Source organism: Cryptomeria japonica, chromosome 1 (genome assembly GCF_030272615.1).
Source record: "Cryptomeria japonica chromosome 1, Sugi_1.0, whole genome shotgun sequence".
In the NCBI taxonomy this organism is placed as follows: domain Eukaryota; kingdom Viridiplantae; phylum Streptophyta; class Pinopsida; order Cupressales; family Cupressaceae; genus Cryptomeria; species Cryptomeria japonica.
The window spans coordinates 488,924,190-488,933,648 of NC_081405.1; positions in this window are offsets into that span (position 1 = coordinate 488,924,190).

Here is a 9,459-nt window from a genome sequence, read left to right on the forward strand (position 1 = left end):
TGGAAAATATTAGATGGAAAGCATGACAAAGAATAAATTGTCAAAATATGTAGTGACATTCAGGATTCCAATCATGCAAAGATAAATTTCATTCAATCAAATAGGCATGGAGACCAAATTAATATAAGTGAGCTTCCTTGGTCATTAACAGACCAGCAAAGCAATGCTATAAAAGAAGTCATACGAAAAATTCGATTTCCCATAGGATTTGCTGTGAACATAAACAATCTCATATGAAAGAAAAGTGAATTTGGGCTAGGGATGAAAATGCATGATTGGCATACCTTCATTAAGGTAATTCATGTTCTTGTGTTTTTAGTATGTATTTAAGTACTGAGCGTACATGTACTTTTCATTATGTTACAAAATAATAAAAAGATAATTTTATAATTGTTGCAATACATTCTACCTTTATCTCTCCCAGATGACTTCGACAATAATGTCAAGCAAGTCATATATGATCTTGGAAAATACATAAGGTAAGTAGTGATATTTGTTTAGTTTGTTGTATAGATATTATATTTGCGTTTTGTTTTACTTCTTACGTAATATATTTTTTTGCATCTTGAATACCTTGTAGGTGGTTGTCATCTAAAGAAATCCATAAAGACGATATAAAATATTGGAAGAGAAAAATTCCTCATTTAATGTGTGAAATGCAAAAGTGTCTACCTCCAGCTTTTTTCAATGCACAAGAACACTACCTCATACACCAATTTGAGGAGATTGAATTGTGTGGACCTGTACACACTAGGTCAATGTGGATGGTTGAGAGGCACTTAAATTTTTTGAAGGCTTTGGTTTGACAAAGACCACATCCTGAATGTTCTATGGTGGAGGGATATATGGTATACCAGACTATGGTGTATATTTCTGAATATCTTCCTAAGTTTGTTACAAACAACTGGTCATTTTCAAGAAGCGGTTATAAGTCCTTTTCAACATCTACGGCTTCCTCTACTTGTTGTTCTATTTCAACCTCCTATAACTACTCTCGAGAATCTTCTTTCTATCCCATATACTTATCTTTCCACTCCTGATACACATCATCACTAGGCCAAGTAAAACTAGCAATCTTATGTTTCATATCTTCTAGCTGCTTCCAAGTGACTCGTACATGCCCAATCTTTGTTTTTATGAAACCATAATGAGATTTCACTTTTTCAATTTCCTCAATTGTTTGGACAAATAATGATGTGTCATCAGTACTAATAATCTGATTGATCCTTAGGGACAAATTGTGGTCCACCTCCTTTAACCAAGTCTTCTCTTCCTTTAGCCAGATAGGACCAATGAAACCTCCTGGAAACATTTCAAATTTATGATTTGAATATTCTTTCCTATAAAGTTGGGCTTTTCTTTTTATACCTACTCCTTCCACTGAAAGAATATTCATCTCTTTTATAAACTCACATGTCGACCTTAGATTGTCATTCTCTTCTGCATCTACATGGGAAGAACACATGAGCTCTAACTCTTTACCTCTACGCACCCACTTATTCAGGACTGGTTCCAAAGTGGCTTCTTCTTCTCTCAATTTGATCAAAATATCAAGAATCCTCTTCATATTTATCTATACATTGGAGGTTTTGACTAAGTCAGCAAACTTCAAGATGGTGGCTTTCACCTTCTCCTCATATTTGTTTACATACAATGTCTGAGCTTGTTTCAATTTTTCCAACTCATGTTCGACATTTTCAGGTAATTGGGAACTAGAAGGCATAGGAGAAGGGGGATATTCAATGATGGGACTAGTAGGAGGGGGTCTTGCTAGAGAGGAGGCTATCATGATTGTAGAAGATTCACCAAGATGATATTGACCTGCCAGTTGACTCTGGAGTCTAGCAATTATGTTGTCTTTGTTGGCTATTCCTTCTTTAGCATCATTGTAAGCTTTTAAAATAGTCTCCAACTTCAATTGGAGATTAGCCTTTTCTTGTGCCTCTTTCTCTGCCACCACAACACTGAATTTTGCAGTCTCTAGGATTGTGCTTGCAGCTTCCACTACCCCTGTTTCTTGGACTCTTTTAACTATTATGCCTCCTTCCAAGACCACATGACAAGAGAAACATTATCTTTGCTGAATGTCACTCCTTCCATAGGCTTTGTTTCTTTCCTCACTGCATCAAGCACTATGGCATCAACTATATCCCATTCAGGGAGAATCAACACACCCGCCTTTGCTACCATTTGTCTTCCTTTCTCAGGGGTGATTGCTTTGAAATCCTCCATCATTTCTTGCTTAAGCTCTTCTTCTACTTGAGTTGTATTTTTAAGAGGTTGTTCACTTTTCCTCTGTTCACATCTAGTCTTGAATTGATCAATATTTTGCTTCCATAGAAACTGTATAAAAGTTCCTGATGTGACAAAATTACTGTTAGCTAGGAATTCTTCACTAGCTTGCATAATAGTAAGGTCTATTTCTTGGCCCTTTAACTCACCATCAGTCAAATCCATTTCAGCATTAGGTGGCTCTTCGAGCATCCCCTCTTGTGTCTCCTCATAGGTATAGGCAATCTCACCGAGACTCCCTAACTGCAATAATTGTTCAGCCATAGCTTGTTCATCTCCAATGTGGATAGGAGACTGAGATGGAGAATATTGAGGCTCATCAGTTTCAATTTCCTTTCCCACTCTCTGCTTCTTAGGGGAATCCTGGATGTCAATGACATCTTCAATTTTCCTCTTCCCTTTTGAAGTGGAAGGCTTTCTCACCTATCACTAGCATTATCACAGTGTACTTTGACCTTTTGTGCATTACATAGTCACCATGTGGGATATCTCTAGCAAAGGCAGGCTTAGCCAATACCATCTTAGCCTTATCAGGCTCATTTTGCATTATGGCCTCCCTCTTTTCTTTTAAGGTCTGCATGAGATCTTCAAAATAAAGAATGAGGAATTTTATTTTCTCCTCAAATGGATTGAAGCTAGAAAGGGGGTAATAGCCAGTGTCAAATTGATGGATAAAATAAAGGGCTTTCTTATATGCCACCCACTTCTCCTTCCTCAGTTCTTGCTCATCTAAGTTGAATTCATTTCTAATCAGATCTTCTGTGAACTGAAATTGATGTGGCTTACCTCTGCACACTGCTCTTTTTTTGAACATGCCATTGAAAAAATCCTCAGGGTTTGCACATCTTAACACTGCAGTAGATAGCCTATATGGCTTAAAGAATTTTTCAAAAAATCTCTGTCCACCCTTAGTGATCACAAAATGGTGAGCCATGGTAATAGTTGGGAAAATAGTCCCTTTACCTCTATTGGTTAGCTCTACTTCTTGTACTCCCCCAATTTGTCTCAGGACTTCTGCAATCCCTATCTTCAATGGGACCTGATAGGGTAGTAAAAAGGGGGTGCCTCTAAATCCAAACACTCTAAAAAAAGTAGACACAAGGTACAAATATTTGTCTCCCCAATTGTGAACAATCTTTATATCCTCTACAAACTCCTTTGGTCTAAGAAACTCCAAAAGAGCCTTAGGAATTCTAGGGTTTTGTCTACATAGAAGAATCCTAATTTTAAATGCAAATCATCTATCAAACTTTAAATAACTTGCATATTCTCTATCCCAAGATAGAACAGTACTCCACAATTGCACTGGCATCTTCTCTTTATCCTTGACCTTAATCAGGTCCATCTCCTTTCCAAAATAATCAGCCCCTTTGAACAAAACCATATGCATTAACATGGAGTACCATCCAAATGGCCTATCCACCTTACCATTTTTTATTCCTACTAGCCCTTTATGAATTGCATCAGCAAGGTATGAGGCATAATCAAATGTTATTGCTAGGGAGGGGTTTAGAATTTGTGTAATCATTAACATATAATGGGTTGGCATATTCTTTTTAGCATCCTCTCCAAAAATCTGGCATAATGCCCAATTCATACCCTTAGCTCTTAGAGTGAATATGTTGAGAGAGAATGGTTCCATTATGCTGGGGCCTATAACTGTTAACCCCGCTATCTTTACAAAGAATTCTTTCAATGGGCCTCTTCTAAGATGATCCCTTTGTGTGTTGTAAACCTGGGCTAATGACTCAAAGTCAATAGGTTCTAACAAATTGGAGGACTCACTGAGTTTAAACACTTTCCTAAATTCATCTTCATTTATCTCATTCAAGACTTATCCCTTTATGTTCCTAATGCATCTTGCCACAGAGTCATAATTCTGTGCAATCAGGGCTAACAGATCTACATCCATAAAAACATCTGGGACCACAAGCTTTCCTACATCCTACTCCCATATGCCATTCAAAGGAGCTGGGGAATTCCTCTGCCCAAAACTGACTTTGAAGAGTCCTAAGCCTGACAATCCTATTTTAGGGTCCCTCAACCAATTACCCTTATCATAAAGGCCATCTCCAATTTTTAGATGAGGGTTCTTAGGTACTAGCTCTTTGGCCTTAGCCCCAACATTGGTGGACATGGTTAATTTCTCTAAAAAATCATCATAGATATTTCGGTCCTCGTAATTCACTTTCCCTATAAATTCTCTTCTGGGTGCCATTCTGGTCAAACAATTATACCACTAGAAGCTAGCACAGACCTCTAATGAAGTAATTCACATAACAGTATTTGAGAATAAACCAAGAGTTATCAAGAAAAGCACAAGAAACCTGATTATTCACCTGAAGAAAATCACTTTGCAACAATTCGCTCTGCAACAAACTTCGATGAATCAATACTTAGTAATCAAGTTGATGAGAACTGAAAAGGGCAAGTTGGCATTTAAGTTTTTAGAAATTAACTCCACATGCTTCGACTTTCTTTTCAGAATTAAATTCACCAAATCGAATTCAAAACTGGCTCCAACGGGTCATAATTTCTCTATGTCTTTCCTCTATTTCACTCTTTCGCTACTTCGCAGAACATAGAACCCGTGCTCTTTTCTTTCGCGAAACAATGCTAGTTGTTGGATCTTGAGAACTTACATTGCCTTTATCTTCGTTTAATCTCTTTGCTTTAGTGTCGGGCCCTACCTCCTTTTTCCCACTTCGTGGAGTTTAACAATCATGCACTTTTCCTTTACGAGGCCGCGCCAAGCGTTAGATCAAACTCAAATCACCTAGCCTTTAACTCCAACCGGGATCATCAATCCTTTTAACTAACCGTGCCTCATCTTGACGACTAACGGTTTTCACCATTTCACTAAGGTTAAGCTACGGGCATCTTCGGGTCATGAAACAACGAGAAGTGTTGGATCAATCTTGACATGAATGCCTTTTAAGTGGGCCCTTTATCCGGGAATTACTTACCCCACTTGTTATTTGGTTAATAAATGCCACATGGCAGTTGGCCATTAGCCCTGGAAACTCCTTTTGGTTCCACCCTTAATCCACCATGTGTTCCCTTTTACTATTCCCACATAACTGCCGGTTACACCTAGGTGGGCCCTCAACCACTCTTTTAAACCACATGTCACATCACTCCTCCATGTGATTTCCACCTGTATTTCACGACTTCGCGAACATTATTCTTCATTTGGCTTGCAGCCACAAAACCACGAGAACCGTTAGATCAAAAAAGACCTGATCTGCTTTTAACTTCATGCCATGCTTGTCCCTTGGGCCCATTGGCCTTTTCGCTACTTTGCAATGACTAACTTGCAAGCATCTTATCTTTGCGAATTCACGCGAGCCATTAGATCTCAAGAACTTGCTCGTTGTTTACTGTTTTTATGACAACCTTGCCCAGACCCACTGCATACTGCCAACTAAGTGCCTTGTCACCACCATGTCATCGCCAACTAGGGTTACCACATTTACTACCACTCTTATTGGGACCCTCCACCTTTTCGCTATTTTGCTGAAGGTATAGCTCGTGCATCTCCCGCCCATGAAACAACGAGAAGCCATTGATCTTTTTCCAAGCTCTACAAAAAGAGGCATTTGTTATGCCACATCACTCCTCCGTGTGATTTCCACTTGTCTTTCATGACTTCACGAACATTATTCTTCATTTGGCTTGCAGCCACGAAACCACAAGAACTGTTAGATCAAAATAGACCTGATCTGCTTTTAACTTCATGCCATGCCTGTCCCTTGGGCCCATCGGCCTTTTCGCTACTTCGTAATGACTAACTTGCTAGCATCTTATCTTCGTGAATTCACGTGAACCGTTAGATCTCAAGAACTTGCTCGTTGTTTACTCTTTTTATGACAACCTTGCCCGGACCCACTGCATACCACCAACTCAATGCCTTGTCACCACCATGTCATTGCCAACTGGGGTTACCACATTTACTACCACTCTTAGCGGGACCCTCCACCTTTTCACTATTTCGCTGAAGGTATAGCTCGTGCATCTCCCGACCACGAAACAATGAGAAGCCATTGATATTTTTCCAACCCGATCATTCTTTAACCAAAGAAGACCGCTTATCTCTGGGACCTGCCAAACCCTTTTGCCACTTCGTGAAGCTTAAAACATGTTCAACTTGATCTCATGAAACCACGCTGTCCATCCGATCAGATGAAACTTGATCGGTGTTTAGCTTTGGTCCAAACCTATATTCCGGGTCCACCTTCGCCTTTTGCTACTTCGTGGAAACTAAGTTTCGAGCACTTTTTGGTCACGAATCAATGCGGGCCGTCAGATAAACATAAAATTGCATGATACTTATAAGGCTCGATGGACATTAGAAAAGGCAGATTAAAAGTGAGCAAGAATAAAATATTTAAAGGGACCGCCTAGGTAAATGATAAGGGGAGAACACTTTTATGATAAATGGACCCATCACTTAAGTGAATATAGTAATGCCAAATTAGAAACCAAAAGGGCTTTTCTCAGGTATTGAAGCGACTTAAAACCTAAACCCTGAACCCCTTAGGATTTAAAACAAATTGAAAGAACTTCCTTCCTTCGATGGCTCTTTTATATTTATTTTTTTAATAAAAATGATCATCGTCGGAATTACGATGAATACCAAGCTTTTGACTGACGACTTCTTTGACCGTCAGCAGAGTCCATTGGATTGTCAAATTTTCGATAGGCATGGCATCATCGACCAATCCGACGTCGAGTTTTCGATGGTGGATTTTGTTGACACTTCGACGAAAATTCGTCGAAAATCCAACAAATGGCCGTCAAAAATTAGCTCCAAATGTACTAGTGTAATGTTGGTCCTTCAACATCAAAACCTTCTCGTCAAGGTGGTCATTAAAATTTCACTAAAGTAACCTTGTTTAATTTCAATAATTAATGGTTTGTAAACTATGCGAGTTAGGTGTTTTAACCAAATATCAACCACCAAAATGCCCCTCCTAAGCACATAAATGGGTCTCTCCAAGCACAATGGGAATCTATGATTTTTTAATAAATTGAAGAAGGATACCATTGTATCCTCTGTGATAAAGGAAATTAGAGAAGATGATGTAATGTGCCATGAGTTTGTAAATTAAAGTTTGAGTGCTTTCAAAGGAAATATTAGAAAAGGTACCATTACCTAAAAATTGGAATATGTAGGAGTAAGATTCATCTGGCTCAATATTATGGTGAAAAAAATATCAAAATAAATTTCATAAATAGATGGTGAAGAGATTATAAATAATAAATTAATAATCTAAGGGATATAAGGGAGGTAGTACTAGGTGCAGACACCTAAAAATGGTCAACGCTTGCGGGATCATACTTTAACATTTGCGCATTGCCTCATTTTAGGTTTTTGCGTCGCATTAACATTTCTCCTATGTTTCGCACATGGTCTTTATCATTTGTGAGCATTGAGTCATTCTTCTACGTTCTTCATTCGTCTCGCTCTCAAATTTGGTCTTGTCAACAACACTATCTAGTCATGATTTTAATCGATCTTATCCTATTGCATCAATGTGTGTGCTTATTTGTCATCATTTTGGACATCGTCAATCCTAATTAGGGTTTTGTCCTCCTATCAATCTTGCGATTGATTTGTCATCGATCATTGTACTCTTATCAATCTTGTCGATTTATCATCAATCCTTATCATTTTCAATCTTGTCGTTTTAATGATCGATTTGTCATCGGTCGTTGTCATGTTCGATCTTGACATTTTGTGATCGATTTCTCATTGATCGTGGTCATTTTCAATATTGTCATCGATTCTTGTCCTCTTGTTCGATCTTGTCATTTTGCGATCGATTTGTCATTGATTGTTGTTTGTCTCAATTATGTCAATTTGGATCAATTTGTCATTGTTCCTTGTCAATTGGCGCATTTTCTCAATCAAATCATTTATCACATTGGTCATTTATCAATTTAAAATCATGATCGAGTCAATTATCTTTCATCAAGACCTAATTCATCTTCTAGGGTTTCGTGATTTCATCATTTAACCTAGTTTGTCATTTCTTCCTCTAGGATTAATAAATTATTTATTTATCCTAAGTCTTCTTGTCACAATTAAATGTTCATTTAATTGGCTAATTATTCCTCTTTTTGAATTAATTAATAAATGACAAATTATTAATTAATTTACCTAATTTCTAATTTCCATCAATTTCTTAATTCCTAAATTCTTAATTTTCTAATTTCTTAATTTTCTAATTCCTAATTTCAATTTCCTCCTATTTCTCTCCTAAATTCATGGAAATGACATAGAAATTTGTCATAATTTGTCATAATTGACAATCAATCAATCCTTGCATAGAAATTTGTCATAAATTGTCATAAATCTTTGCATAGAAATTTGTCATAAATTGTCATAAATCCTTGCATAGCAATTTGTCATACACATGTCATAATTTTGCTATTCTTGATTTGAATTTCCATTCAAATCACTTTCATGCTAATTTGATCTTTTTCTCCAATTTCTCTATAAATTGGATGAATTTCATCAATCAATCCCCTAATCAGATTATCGAATTTCTAGTTAATCGCGCTTCGAGTATTCTTGAGCAATATCTTATTTACTTGCTTTCATATCATGATCATGCACTAGTAGGTGAGATCCACAACAAAACCATTTGGAGAAGAAAGAAGGACAATGGAGCCACATGAAGGAGCATTCAAATCATACCTTTGGTTTGCTTAATTTCTAGTTTTGAATGTTTTTATTTCATGTCTCTATTGAGTGTTGTTTAGGATAGATCATTGCAATGACTTCTTGTGATGGAGCTAAAGATTAGTATGTTTATCTTGCTTGTGATGATTTCCTATTTCCTAGCGTACATTAATTGGTGAACCCGACGTGAACACTAACCATCTAACCCCTTTATGGTGTTTTTGAGTACTTTCAAGTTGATTTGTAGGCCAAAATCCCAAAAATAGGGTCTTGCAGGGTTTTCTGGAGACTTCTGCGCTTGTGTGAAGCAACTTTCACCTGTGTGAAGCAACTTGCACCTATGTTGAAGACATTTTGTGCCTGTGTCATGCATTCTGCACCTATGTCCTGAGTTCTGCACCTGTGTAAAAGTCCAGAACAGAGGTAAAAATGCAGTGTTTTACTTGAAAATTGTCTTGATTTTGCATTCTGTTTTCTAT